Raw genomic sequence first — 15490 nt, 5'->3', positions numbered from 1 at the left:
GCTTCGGCCAGCAGCATGTCGCTGGCAGGGTCTCCGGAGCTGCCACGATCCATCTCCTTTCCCGGGTGCGGCCTGCCTCGACTGGTCCAGAACACACCCTGTCTCTCAGTTTTCTTGCCTCCCCTCCCCTTTCGGGGGCGGTTCCAGGGCAGTCTGCTGTCGGTCACCTCCAAGGGCAGCCCCCCCACGTCGATGGACACATCCACATACATGATCACTGCTTGTTGGGGCGGGCTCCGCTTTTGGCGCCATTCTGGGACCTGGCCCACGATGGGAGGCGACCTTTGGTTGTTGTTTGGCTGGCACATAATGGCGCCCGTTCTTCAGGGGTGGAAGCCACATTCAGTAGAAAACACAGTCTCTTAGGCACACAATACCCGATGGTAACGGGTGGGTTACGGATCCTGCCGACTACACCAAAGTTGACGCGCCCCCTGGGCAGTGGGGATACCCGGAGCTGGGCCTTGCAGATGCTGGGGGTAGTAGTCACCGTGGCGGTGACCCAGGGCGGTCAAACCAGTGGTAGTCTATGTGTATCTGGTTTAAATAGTCTGACTACGCCACCTGTGGAATGCAGTTATTGGGAACCGCCGCTGCGGAGCAGTCCACTGAAGCTGTTGTTATGCGCAGCAAGGTAGTGTAACTCCCCACAGGAAGAGTGCAGCTTCAGGGCAGCGTGTATGGATGATGGTGGTGAAAGTGCAGGGTGTCGCGGTGTAAGAAGAATCACAGAGTCCAGATGATGCAGTCCCAGATCTTTTACTCACGGTTAAGCAGTTCCACTTACAGGGCCAATGTAAGACCCCACGGCGTCCTGTGCTCACGCAGTAAGGGGCTTGGTCGACCCTCAGGTATCTCTGGAGCATTTAGCAGGACCCCCTTCAGTGTGTCCTCTCTGGCCTCTCTCCTTGTACCTCACACCTATCTGCACCTCTGTCCAGTGTCCTCGGGCCTTGGTGGGCGACGTGTGCTCCGTCCCCTGGCCCTATGTGGCTACCTTCCTGGTGGCTGGTGTGGACAGCTTGCTGTACTTGAAGTGCTGCAGCCTCCGGTTCCCAGCTGAGCCCTGTAGTCTCTGCTGGTTGAGGGATCCAGTTCCCTTCTTCTGGCCTGACCCCCCTACCTCCTGGCAGCGGCGGGCGTACGGGTGGCGGCTGCACGGCCCGTACCCCTAGGGTCCCTTCGGTTCCTGTCCTGGAGCCTTCCTGCTCCCCTTGCCTCTCTTCTCTCCTTTCAGGCTCAGGCCTCCTGACTAGGCCTGTCTGTGGAGCAGAGCTCGTTCAGAACCCCTGCTCCTGTCTCCTTCCTCCTCTGACTGACCATTCACTCTACCACCCTAACCCAAGATGGTTCCCTGTTTTTATACCTCCTACTACCGTGCTCCCAGGATCTACGTCCTCCACCCATCCACTGCCTAGTTCCCCTTCTCTAGGTGGTTCCTCCCCACTCCAGCCAGGGATCAGGGACTGTGCTCTCCCGTAGGAGCAATCTCGCCCTGTCCCCCGGAAATGTGGTGTAGTGGATGTAGTGTTAGGGTCCTGAGCCATACTCCTTCCTTACCTGAGAGTGAGATACCACACCTCTGGATGAGATGCAGTACCTCTGCGGCGACCGAACTCTCAGGGGCGCCACATATAGCACTATTATATACACAGAGCACAGTGTATAGCACTATTATATACAGGGGGCACAGTGTGTAGCACTATTATATACAGGGGGCAAAGTGTGTAGCACTATTATATATAGAGGGCACAGTGTGTAGCACTATTATATATAGAGGGCACAGTGTGCAGCACTATTATATACAGGGGGCACAGTGTGTAGCACTATTATATACAGGGGGCACAGTGTGTAGCACTATTATATACAGGGGTACAGTGTCTAGCACTATTATATACAGGGAGCAAAGTGTGTAGCACTATTATATACAGGGGATACAGTGTGCAGCACTATTATATACAGGGGGCACAGTGTGTAGCACTATTATACACAGGAGCACAGTGTCTAGCACTATTATATACAGGGAGCACAGTGTATAGCACTATTATATACAGGGAGCACAGTGTGTAGCACTATTATATACAGGGGGCACAGTGTGTAGCACTATTATATACAGGGGCACAGTGTGTAGCACTATTATATACAGGGAGCACAGTGTATAGCACTATTATATATAGAGGGCACAGTGTGTATCACTATTATATACAGGGGGCACAGTGTGTAGCACTATTATATACAGGGAGAATAGTGTATAGCACTATTATATACAGGGAGCACAGTGTGTAGCACTATTATATACAGGGGCACAGTGTCTAGCACTATTATATACAGGGAGCAAAGTGTGTAGCACTATTATATACAGGGGATACAGTGTGTAGCACTATTATATACAGGGGATACAGTGTGTAGCACTATTATATACAGGGGGCACAGTGTGTAGCACTATTATATACAGGGAGCACAGTGTATAGCACTATTATATATAGAGGGCACAGTGTGTATCACTATTATATACAGGGGTCAAAGTGTGTAGCACTATTATATATAGAGGGCACAGTGTGTAGCATTATTATATACAGGAGGCACAGTGTGTAGCACTATCATATATAGGGAGCACAGTGTCTAGCACTATTATGTACAGGGGGCACAGTGTGTAGCACTATTATATACAGGGAGCACAGTATGTAGCACTATTATATACAGGAGCACAGTGTGTAGCACTATTATATACAGGGGCACAGTGTGTAGCACTATTATATACAGGGAGCACAGTGTATAGCACTATTATATACAGGGGGCACAGTGTGTAGCACTATTATATACAAGGGGCACAGTGTGTAGCACTATTATATACCGGGGGCACAGTGTGTAGCACTATTATATACAGGGAGCACAGTGTATAGCACTATTATATACACGGGGCACAGTGTATAGCACTATTATATACAGGGGGCACAGTGTGTAGCACTATTATATACAAGGGGCACAGTGTGTAGCACTATTATATACAGGGGGCACAGTGTATAGCACTATTATATACAGGGGGCACAGTGTGTAGCACTATTATATACAGGAGCACAGTGCGTAACACTATTATATACAGGGGCACAGTGTGTAGCACTATTATATACAGGGAGCACAGTGTATAGCACTATTATATACAGGGGCACAGTGTGTAGCACTATTATATACAGGGAGCACAGTGTATAGCACTATTATATACAGGGGGCACAGTGTGTAGCACTATTATATACAAGGGGCACAGTGTGTAGCACTATTATATACCAGGGGCACAGTGTGTAGCACTATTATATACAGGGGCACAGTGTATAGCACTATTATATACAGGGGGCACAGTGTATAGCACTATTATATACAGGGGGCACAGTGTGTAGCACTATTATATACAAGGGGCACAGTGTATAGCACTATTATATACAGGGGGCACAGTGTATAGCACTATTATATACAGGGGGCACAGTGTGTAGCACTATTACATACAGGAGCACAGTGTGTAACGCTATTATATACAGGGGCACAGTGTGTAGCACTATTATATACAGGGAGCACAGTGTATAGCACTATTATATACGGGGGCACAGTGTGTAGCACTATTATATATAGGGAGCACAGTGTATAGCACTATTATGTACAGGGGGCACAGTGTGTAGCACTATTATATACAGGGAGCACAGTGTATAGCACTATTATGTACAGGGGGCACAGTGTGTAACACTATTATATACAGGGAGCACATTGAGCAGCTCTATTACATTCAGGAGCTATAGTGTGATAATGTGCTGCAAAAGTGCTGAGATGGAACCTGTCAAGCTAATGGCAGCCAGGGGGGTCGTATCTCAACCCACCCGCTATTATCTTTTGAGTGAACAGCTCTATCCCTATCGTCAAGACAATTACACAATTGGCCAACGCTTCACGGAGGAGGCCGCAGGCTGTTTCCAGTAATAGGCCGGTTATTGGTAACTTTAAAGTGAGACTATGGTATATACACCTCCGATTCCAATGCATGGAATATGTTTATACCCCCGTACAGTCACTGCTAACTCTACGATAACCCTAGAAAGATTTTTAGCTGTCACCACCAGTCATTTTTACAGGCTGACTGGGGGGCCTGGTAGGTAGCGTATGGCTTTGAGGCGCGGTTTACAGAACAAAAGGATCAGAACTATTACATTTTATATTTAATTCAATACGAGGCAGTGTTTATAAAAATTAACAAAATAACTTACTACACCTCTCATAGAGATAAGTCAACTTAGTCGAAGGAGAGCACTTCGCTTGGGGACGTTCAGTGAACGGGATTCATGCATACATGATGTGTGTATCTCTACAGGAACACAAATCATAATTTTGCTTGACCTTTTATCAGCACCTGAGTTACACCCACACACCCCCCTTGATAACCTCACGTTGGCCAGGTTGTGGGTTGTTCTTAGCCCTTCGAGATTTTATGAAATTCTCAACTTATGATATATCTTCACTCCTGACAACCGCAGAAGTCCGAGATCACCGCCTTTTTTTTAATTGGGATTTTACCTTTTCCCAGAGGTCAAACATGACATGGCTGGCGTCAGTTATCTGGTTACTACTGATTTGGGGCTAATAGGCAGGTGTCACAGTTATGAAAAAATATGCATATTTTTCCCCTTTTCACCCTGAAGATGAAAAAAATGTATTTCCCATCACTATTGGATTTATACAAACTCCAATATTCAATACTTCCTTTTGGAGACATACGTCTTGTGCCAATGTATAGCATTTCCCTTGCAGGAAAACACAGTGTTACCACAGTGTTACTTGAATTCAAGATGCATTTCCTAGGGACAAAGAGGTTTCCACTTTGCTATTTATGTGTAAACACATGCACCCTATTGTTGTCCAACCTTCTGAAAATACTTCTCCTGTCTGAATTACCTTTCCAGTCTAAATCTCAATCTTTCACACAAAAGACATCCTCTTTTCCACTGCAGGGGTCTTTTGTCCTAAAAGAAGCTCCTGCATTTTAATTTCTTTCTTCTTTATGCACATTGTACCAGTCTATTTCTAAGAGTGTCAGATTAGATTGCCAGCTCTTGTCCGACTGCAAAAGAGAACGGGGAGGAGGGAAGGGGGTGAATGCCCCTTTACTGCTGACATCAGAGATTTTAATATTTTCTATGACAGAACCAATTATGGTTAGACCCTTCTACTCAGCGGAACCCATGACAGCTGCATGTTCTGTCTCTCTATATTGTGTGCGGCCTTGTCCTCCTTTGTAATAAGAAGATAAATACATTTGTCTGAGGCCCCCCTTTAGTTCGCACATCTCCATCTTATTTGGGCTTAGTAGATCCTACATTGTTTTATTTGATAATAATAAATGTCTGAGAAATCCATTCCTACTTTCTTGCTTTCTCCAGAAACAGCGCCCACCTTGTCTGCAGGCTGAGCATGGTATTGCATTCACTTCAGTGGAGTTCAGATGCAAAACCAGTAGTGAACAAAAGGGGCGTTGTTTCTATTTATTCAATCCCAGGGTGTAAAAAATATTCCTTGTTCCTTGTTACTCTTCTCCTTTTTAGCGTCGATCTGTCACATATCCTCCAACTCTGCTTCAGGTCAGTTGTGTCGCGGGGATATCATCAAATTGTCTAATTTTACAGAATGAGATTGTCCACCTTGGGCAGCACGGTGGCTCAGTGGTTAGCAGTGCAAACTTGCAGCACTGGAGTCCAGTGTTCAAATCCCACCAAGGACAGCTCTACAAGGAGTTTGTATGTTCTCCCTGTGTTTGCATGGGTTTCCTCCGGGTTCTCCAGTTTCCTTCCATTCGCCAAAGACATACTGATAGGGAATGTAGATTGTGAGTCCCACTGGGGACAGTCTGTAAAGCGCTGTGGAATTAATGGGGCTATATAAGTGAGTAAAATAAATAAATCTTCATGTTCAAGATCTTTGTTTGCCGTCATTGAATGTAGTATCCATTGGTAAAATCTTGTCCTTACCTAGTCCTGAACATTTCTCTTTTTTTTTTAAAGCTGGAGATCAGTGCACTGTGCCGCCACAAAATAGGAAAAGCTGCGGTTTCAGGGGCATCACAGAGCAAGAATGCAACAGGAGAGGATGCTGCTTCAATTCACGGATCCGTGGTGCCCCTTGGTGTTACAAGCCTGTGGTCTTAGAAACAGTCCCTGAGCCTCATACCACAGTAATAGTCCCAGAGCCTCAGGATCCAGATGAAGTTCCAGCGCCTCATGTCCCAGAAGTAGTCCCTGAGCCTCAGGTCCCAGAAGTAGTCACTGAGACTCAAGCCCCAGAAGTAGTTCCAGAGCCTCAGGTCCCAGAAGTAGTTCCAGAGCCTCATGTCCAAGAAGTAGTTCAAGAGCCTCAGGTCCCAGAAGTAGTCACTGAGCCTCAGGTCCCAGAAGTAGTCACTGAGACTCAGGTCCCAGAAGTAGTCACTGAGACTCAAGCCCCAGAAGTAGTTCCAGAGCCTCATGTCCCAGAAGTAGTTCCAGAGCCTCATGTCCCAGAAGTACTTCCAGAGCCTCAGGTCCCAGAAGTAGTTCAAGAGCCTCAGGTCCCAGAAGTAGTCACTGAGCCTCAGGCCCCAGAAGTAGTCACAGAGCCTCAGGTCCCAGAAGTAATTCCAGAGCCTCATGTCCCAGAAGTAGTCCCAGAGCCTCAGATCCCAGAAGTAGTCACTGAGCCTCAGGCCCCAGAAGTACTTCCAGAGACTCATGTCCCAGAAGTAGTCCCCAAGCCTCAGGTCTCAGAAGTAGTCCCAGAGCCTCAGGTCCCAGAAGTAGTCCCCGAGCCTCAGGTCCCAGAAGTAGTCCCAGAGCCTCAGGTCCCAGAAGTAGTCCCCGAGCCTCAGGTCCCAGAAGTAGTCCCAGAGCCTCAGGTCCCAGAAGTAGTCCCCGAGCCTCAGGTCCCAGAAGTAGTCCCCGAGCCTCAGGTCCCAGAAGTAGTCCCAGAGGGGTAAAGTAAAATTTTCTTAAGAGGGGAAGTTATATGTGGGCATTTAATTAGTGGTGTTGATTATAATCGCTTCTCCGTAGTGTTAGGTGAGATAGAATGGGAAATAGTAGAAGGAGGTGAGTAGGTGATGCAACTTGGGGCACTAGCAGAAAATGGAGGTTCTATGGATATGAGGGCCCTGTGGTTTGCACTAATAGTAGGGATTGGAAATGTTATACGGGCACTAAATATGTCTAACATTGTCTTGGATTCAATCATTGCACTTGAAAATGTTTTGGGGGCACTGACTATGTCTAGGAATATGATGGAGGCACCATGTTGGCTATAACATCGGGATCTGGAGAGGATAGCTCATTTTTAGAAGAAGTGACACTTCAAATCATTGTTATTTTCTTAGATGTTTTACATTTTCTTCATTACATCATCTTATTTCTTGTAGAATTTCTGAAATCGTCCAGTGATGAATGGTCAGAGGAATCGGCAAAATCGGACAGCCATAAATGGTCAGGAGAATCGCCAAAGCTGGACAGTTATAAATGGTCAGAGGAATCGTCTAAAGCGTCTAGTCATGAATGGTCAGAGGAATCGCCAAAACTGGACAGTTATGAAGGGTCAGAGGAATTAGCTTAATTGGCCCGCCATGAATGGTCAAAGAAATCAGCTAAATCAACCAGTCATGAATAGTCAGAGGAATTGGCTAAATCGTCCACTCATGAATCAGAAGAACAACCATTATGACCAGCCCTCCTAGGATTAATCTTCCTTCTTGCTCTTCTATAATGATGTTTCTGTTTCTTATCAATAAAAAACATCTGCAGCTTCTTGAGCAATTTGTGCTTAGTTTCATCTTCTTTTGAATAACAATACATAGTAACATAGTAACATAGTAACATAGTTTATAAGGTTGAAGGAAGACTAAGTCCATCTAGTTCAACCCATAGCCTAACATGTTGATCCAGAGGAAGGCAAAAAAAAAACCAAGTGGCAAACACTAAGCTCCACATTGGGGAAAAAAATTCCTTCCTGACTCCACATACGGCAATCAGACTAGTTCCCTGGATCAACGCTCTATCAAGGAATCTAGTATATATAACCTGTAATATTATACTTTTCAAGAAAGGCATCCATGCCCTTCTTAAATTTTAGTAGTGAATCCCTCATTACACCATCATGCGCCAGAGAGCTCCATAGTGTCACTGCTCTTACAGTAAAGAATCCGCGTCTGTGATTATGATTAAACCTTCTTTCCTCCAGACGTAGAAGATGCCCCCTTGTCCCCGTCTCTGGCCTCAGAGTAAAAAGATCAGTAGAAAGGTCTTTGTACTGTCCCCTCATATACTTGTACATAGTAATAAGATCACCCCTAAGCCTTCGTTTTTCCAAACTAAATAACCCCAAGTGTAATAACCTGTCTTGGTATTGCAGACCCCCCAGTCCTCTAATAACCTGTCTTGGTATTGCAGACCCCCCAGTCCTCTAATAACCTTGGTCGCTCTTCTCTGCACCCGCTCTAGTTCAGCTATGTCTTTCTTATACACCGGAGACCAGAACTGTATACAGTATTCTAAGTGTGGTCGCACTAGTGACTTGTATAGAGGTAAAATTATGTTCTCCTCATGAGCATCTATGCCTCTTTTAATGCATCCCATTATTTTATTTGCCTTTGCAGCAGCTGCCTGACACTGGCCACTAAACGTGAGCTTGTCGTCCACCAATACACCCAGGTCTTTTTCAGTGACAGTTTTGCCCAGTGTTTTACAATTAAGCATATAATTATACATTTTATTTCCTCTGCCCAAGAGCATTACCTTACATTTATCCCCATTAAAGCTCATTTGCCATTTATCAGCCCAAGCTTCTAGTTTACATGGATCCTCCTGTAATATAAAATTGTCCTCCTCTGTATTGATTACCCTGCAGAGTTTAGTGTCATCTGCAAATATTGAAATGCTACTCTGTATGCCCCCTACAAGGTCATTAATAAATATGTTAAAAAGAAGGGGGCCCAATACTGACCCCTGTGGTACACCACTGTTAACTGTGACCCAGTCTGAGTGTGTTCCATTAATAACCACCCTTTGTTTCCTATCACTGAGCCAGTTCTTAACCCACATACATATATTTTCCCCTATCCCCATTGTTCTCATTTTATGTATCAACCTTTTGTGTGGAACCATATCAAAAGCTTTTGAAAAGTCCATATACACAACATCCACAGCATTTCCTTGGTCCAGTCCGGAACTTACCTCTTCATATAAGCTGATCAGATTAGTTTGACAAGAACGGTCCCTAGTAAACCCATGTTGATATTGGGTCATGAGGTTATTCTTCTTCACATACTCTAGTTTAGCATCTCTTAGGAAACCCTCCAGGATTTTACCCACAGTTTTTTTTGAATATTGGCACCACATTTGCTATACGCCAGTCGTGTGGTACAGACCCTGTTATTATGGAATCTTTAAAGATTAAAAATAGTGTTCTATCTATGACATTACTTAATTCCTGCAGTACTTGCGGGTGTATCCCATCTGGGCCCGTGGATTTGTCAACTTTAGTGATTTTTAGACGCCGCCGTACTTCCTGCTGGGTTAAGCAAGTGACATTTAATGGAGAACTTTTGTTATCATTAATCATGTTTTCTGTCATGCAATTTTCTTGTGTAAATACTGTTAAAAAAAATCATTTAGCATATTGGCTTTTTCCTCATCCTTATCCACCATTTCACCCAGACTATTTTTAAGGGGGCCAAAACTATCATTTTTTAGTTTTTTACTATTTATGTAGTTAAAGAATATTTTGGGATTATTTTTATTTTTTCTGGCAAGGAGTCTCTCTGTCTCAATCTTTGCTGCCTTGATTGGGTTTTTACAGAATTTCTGTGCTTATTTAATGCCTCATCACTACCTACTTGCTTTAGTTCTCTAAATGCTTTCTTTTTGTCACTTATTGCGCCCCTTACAGCTCTATTTAGCCATAGTGGTTTCCTCCTATTTCTAGCATGTTTATTCCCATAGGGTATATATTGTGCACAGGTCCTATTCAGGATGCTAATAAATGTCTCCCATTTGCTTTGTGTAGTTTTATGTCTCAGGATATTGATATTTCAGGGTAGTTAAAGCTAATAATTGAGTCCCCCACTACTAGCACCTGCCTGGCCTGCCCTGCTCTCCTATTTCCCTCCTTACTGGAGCTGACACTCCTCGGGCTTTCAGAGAACATGCTTTGCTGCAGCAGTGCTACCCCTGTACCGTCACTCCCCTCATCTGCCAAGTTTGCAAACTTACAGTATTGGGGTGTGCCAGATCAGGACTAGCCTCCCTGGTACTCTTCCCTCTACCCCCCTTCTAACTGTCACCCAGCTAGCTGCCTCACTCTCCTGCAGCTCCCTACTACCACCCTCCCCCGCATCTACCCCAGTGAGCAGCTGCTCTGTGAGCAGCAGACTCCTTTTCATATTGTCAATGGATCTCAGTGTTTCCAGCTGATCATTTAGATCCAGTACCTGGGCTTCCAAACACTCAACGTGCACACATTTCGCACAGCAGTATGCACCCACGACCGGCTGTTCAAGGATTGCATACATGTGGCAAGATGTACAGTGGATAGCATTGTCAATAATGGAGCTCATTTCCTAATGGGGATTGCACTAGACAGAAATGTTAAGTAAAAAGGAATGTTAAGAATTACTAAAATACAGACAGCAATTCAGTCCAAATTCCTCCCTTCCAAACTCCCTGAATCCATGTCACTGAAAAACAAGTCACACACTTACTTCTGTTGCACTTACGCTCCAGTCACACTCAGCTCGTTCACACTCGCCAAGGAAGAAGATTTAAAGAGTATTTTTGTTTGCTTTTTTTTCCCTTTAGCAGCACTCCAACCTACAGCTCAATGCACTTCCAAAGGACTGGATGCCCCAACCAGCTGCCCCTTATAAACCTTTAATTATGACCCCTCACCCTTAATTAACCCCTTGTGAGTATAGCTACACCTCAGGATTTAAGTGCAATGTAGTTAACCCTTAAATACAAGGGAGTAAAATAAGAGACTGTAAAGCTGTAGAGAGAAAATAGCTTTTAAAAAGCCCAATAAAACTAAACAGGTAGAAAAGCACTCAGCAGTTCACAATTCAACAACTCACAGCAACTCACAGGTATTTTCTGCAGGATTCCCAATTACCTATTCACTGAAAAACAAGTCACACACTTACTTCCGTTTGCACTTACGCTGCATTCACACTCGCTAAAGAAGAAGATTTAAAGAGTTGTTTTTTTGTTTTGTTTTTTCCTTTAGCAGCAATCCAACCTACAGCTCAATGCACTTCCGGTGTGCAAATTGAGGGCAATTCATTTAAAAACGCTCTCTCCTTTGAATTTTGGAACACTTGATGCTGCTCACCCACATGAGTAGTAAAACAGATGTGCATCTGGGTGTCACAGGGATACCATGGCAGAGAGGGGCCAGAAGATCATGGCATCTGGTTACAGGAACTCTTGCACTGATTAAAACTGTTTCACCTCCCTATTAGCAGTGCAGGTTTTTCCTTGCTCTGTTATTGCAAGGGTTAATCAGTTCTGTTTATCTCCCGGAGCTCTCCATTCTGAATTGTCTCAGCTGTTCTGTGTTGGCTTCTCCCCTCTGGTATATATGCTCACCATTTGCACTTGGGAGTTACCAGTGATAGTTTACCTCTACCTGGTTTGGAGTTGAAGGAGAAGTTCAAGTAATGAGAAAGCAAGCAAAGATGTCTCCAGCAGGACCAGGGTTGTGTATATCTTGTTAAAACTTCACTTTTAATTTCAAATTATAAAAGCCAAGGATGAGTTACAGAATGAGCAATATAGCGGCTCTTAGGTACGCGTTTCGGCTAAACCTTATTCATGGAAGGAGAGTTCGGTGTTTAGAGTAGGTGGTTGGACTGTTTTTCATAAGATTTCTGCATGGTGTTAGTTTGTGTGTTTATCTCCCTATTCTCTACCCATTTGGTTTCTGCCTCCTATTCCTCCCTGATTTCCACTTGGTTGTTTTGTGAGTGTATTTGTATGATTGTAGTTTTCTTTTATCCTTGTCTGTTTACCCTTTTCTGGTTTGTGTTAGCCTATACACTTCTGTCACATACCTCCCTTGATAGCGGTGGGAACAGAGAAGATTTGGTAAAGGAGCATAGCAAGCTACGAGACCCCGGCGTCTCCACCATCTGGGGTAACCTTGGGGACAGGTTTAGCCTAGGCTTCCCCTAGATCGAAGGACAGGGTAGGTGCTCATTGTTCTTTGCAATTATGTGACACTGGGGAGCTCTAATTGGATTATACACACAAGAGCACTATCTCTAAAAATTTTCCGCAAAAATCACAGCTTATAGGCACTCTTGCCACAAGACATCCACAAAAATGTTCAGGTTCTCTCTGTAAGGGTATGGACATGCTGACCAAGTTTCCATCTTGCATACATGGATTGCATACATGTGGCAAGATGTACAGTGGATAGCATTGTCAATAATGGAGCTCATTTCCTAATGGGGATTGCACTAGACAGAAATGTTAAGTAAAAAGGAATGTAAAGAATTACTAAAATACAGACAGCAATTCAGTCCAAATTCCTCCCTTCCAAACTCCCTGAATCCATGTCACTGAAAAACAAGTCACACACTTCCGTTTGCACTTACGCTCCGGTCACACTCAGCTCGTTCACACTCGCCAAGGAAGAAGATTTAAAGAGTATTTTTGTTTGCTTTTTTTTCCCTTTAGCAGCACTCCAACCTACAGCTCAATGCACTTCCAAAGGACTGGAGCACTATCTCTAAAAATTTTCCGCAAAAATCACAGCTTATAAGCACTCTTGCCACAAGACTTGCCAAGTTTCCATCTTGGAGAAACAAATTTTATTGTGTAATGTGTATAATGTCATATGAACTGTGTATGTGTTGAATATGTTAATGATGTTGGTAATGTGTTATTGACTATAGGTAGAGTTGAGAGTTAATATTTGGGACTAGCCCATAGTGGGAGGGGAGAATGTAAGAGAAAGTGACTGCTTTCTGCTAGGAAGACAGATAGGGTCTAGAGGGCTTGGTGAAGGGACTAAGAAAGTCCAAAGTGAACATTGCCACATTCTGGGGTGACCGTAAATGAGAGGAGACCAAACAGGAGGGATAGCAAGATCCTGAACATAAGTGACAGAGAAACAGAGTGGCCTTCCGGAGACGGGTCCTAGGTGGAGACGTCTAGCCACAAGACCCTGAGCTTGTAACACTGGAAGGTAACGGGCCTAAACAGTACTGAGAGACTGGGATTAGTGAAGGTTCCCAGCAGGCATTCCAGGGTTCCAGTAGTGGAAGAAATAGGATGCGGAACCGCAAAACAAGTGAAGGAGACTTGATAATCAGGACTGTTAGCTTTAAAGCTGGGTTTTGGTGAAGTAGGGAGAAATGGCGGACATAGAGAACCCTGGAGTAAACTACAAAGGAAAGATACTTTGTGGAAAATGCTTCTAACTGTAAAGAAAACATCCATAACACTTTGTACCCGCTATCCCTTGTATATAGCCCTTACCAAGTTACTGTTCAGTAAACAGTTTATTTTTGAACGGTGGTCTCTCTCATTGGATTATGAAACATCTGGGCCTGGCAAACCAGCAATATCAGTTGCATGCAGCCTGCACGAGTGTAGCGCCCTCACAGCACAAGTCCACACACCCAGTCAGGACCTCCATTTTCATGTAACATGCCAGGGCACCATAGATGAGTTCCTCGCCCATGGCTACCGCCCCGCGCCATATTACATCACAACACACAGACATCCAGGCATCTTTTTCCTTAGACTCTGTGACTCACAAAGACTCAGAGCAACAGCAGGAGGAGGAGGCAAAAAGCAGCAGCAGCTGAGGTAAACCCTGACACAGCCTTCCCATTGCAGAGTAGCTGCCGGTTCTGTGTGCATGATAGTGAGTGACTCAGATTAATTGTTTACAAGCAGTTAGGTCCTCTTCTTACTGGCTAATTTTTTAGAAGCAGCTATGTCCTCCTCCTTTAGAAGGACTACATAATACACAAGGACATCTTATTACATGGCTGATAAATAACAATATTTTAAATGTAGTAAGGGTCAGGCTCCCAAGGGGAGACGAGCAGAATCCTCATTTGCTTTTGGCTGATTCACTGCCCGTTAGTATTCCTTAGTGAATTAATTCACCACCTTTGTGACTTAGTTTTGGTGAATTTATGAGAAAAGTGGGTGCATCAACACTCCCATTGTATTCAATAGAACAGCAATTCAATAAAACAAGTGTATCCATCTCTTTTACACAAAGCTTGACAGATCTGAGCATAGGTCTCATTTACCATTCAGTTGCTATTCGTCAAGTTTAGCGTAAGATCCATTTGATGACTCACTCACGGGGTCTCACTTGGTAAGAAATCTGAATTGTCTTTCACTCTGAAGAATCAGCACGTGATCTCTTATACGTCCTCCTCTCACTGCGCCTCACAATGTCTCGAGTCACCCCCTTTTTGGTCTACTGTTTCAACAGTCTCTCAGTCTGGATGAGGATTTGAATTCAGCCCTGGCATTTGAAAGCATTTGAAGGCACACAGGTCCATGCTGCCCCCACACCTACCCCTAAACCTGCCACCACTCCTGTGTCTGTATATATAGGTATTTACTACAAAGATATTGGAGAAAATCCAAATTTGCTGTCATTTAACTGTGATTACAACAAGTATGCCAGACCTTTTTTTCTCCAGATAAATAGGCCATACCAATGTGCCCTTTTACAAAGAATAAATGATGCATGGAATCACCATAACCATTGCAGCATGTGGGTTAACATTGGGATAGCGGGATGAAGTTAGACATTATATATTATATAGAGTCATTACAAACAGAGTGATCTATTTCAAGTGTTTATTTCTGTTAATGTTGATGATTATGGCTTACAGCCAATGAAAACACAAGAGTCATTGTCTCAGTAAATTAGAATACTTAACAAAAAACACCTGCAAAAGCTTCCTACGCGTTTATAAAGGTCCCTTACTCTGTTTCAGTAGGCTCCACAATCATGGGGAAGACTGCTGACTTGACAAATGTCCAAAAGGCATTCACTGACACACACCACAAGGAGGGTAAGCCACAAAGGGTCATTACTAAAGAAGCTGGCTGTTCACAGAGTGCTGTATCCAAACATATTAATGGAAAGTTGAGTGGAAGGAAAAAGTGTGGTAGAAAAAGGTGCACAAGCAACCGGGATAATCGCAGCCTTGAAAGGATTGTTAAAAAAAGGTCATTCAAAAATTTGGGGGAGATTCACAAGGAGTGGACTGCTGCTGGAGTCATTGCTTCAAGACCCACCACACACAGACGTATCCAGGACATGGGCTACAAGTGTCACATTCCTTGTGTCAAGCCACTCATGACCAATAGACAACGCCAGAAGTGTCTTACCTGGGCCAAGGAGAAAAAGACCTGGACTGTTCTCAGTGGTCTATGGTGTTGTTTTCAGATGAAAGTAAATT

The 15490-nt window shown here is 44.2% G+C and overlaps 1 long non-coding RNA gene across 1 annotated transcript in view; it reads left to right on the top strand.

Annotated features, from left to right (window-relative positions):
* The window catches only part of LOC141238955 (uncharacterized), an 81222-nt gene extending 73433 nt beyond the window's left edge, over nucleotides 1-7789 (top strand). The window contains exon 3 of the long non-coding RNA XR_012304401.1: nucleotides 7421-7789. This is a non-coding gene — a long non-coding RNA (uncharacterized lncRNA). The remainder of the gene's footprint in view (nucleotides 1-7420) is intronic.
* Nucleotides 7790-15490: the final 7701 nt, after the last annotated feature.

This window comes from Phyllobates terribilis, unplaced genomic scaffold, assembly GCF_046119375.1.
Source record: "Phyllobates terribilis strain yellow unplaced genomic scaffold, ASM4611937v1 Scaffold_2__4_contigs__length_985480577, whole genome shotgun sequence".
In the NCBI taxonomy this organism is placed as follows: domain Eukaryota; kingdom Metazoa; phylum Chordata; class Amphibia; order Anura; family Dendrobatidae; genus Phyllobates; species Phyllobates terribilis.
Note: the sequence above shows the minus strand (reverse complement) of the source record. Positions and strands in the feature narration are given on the sequence as shown.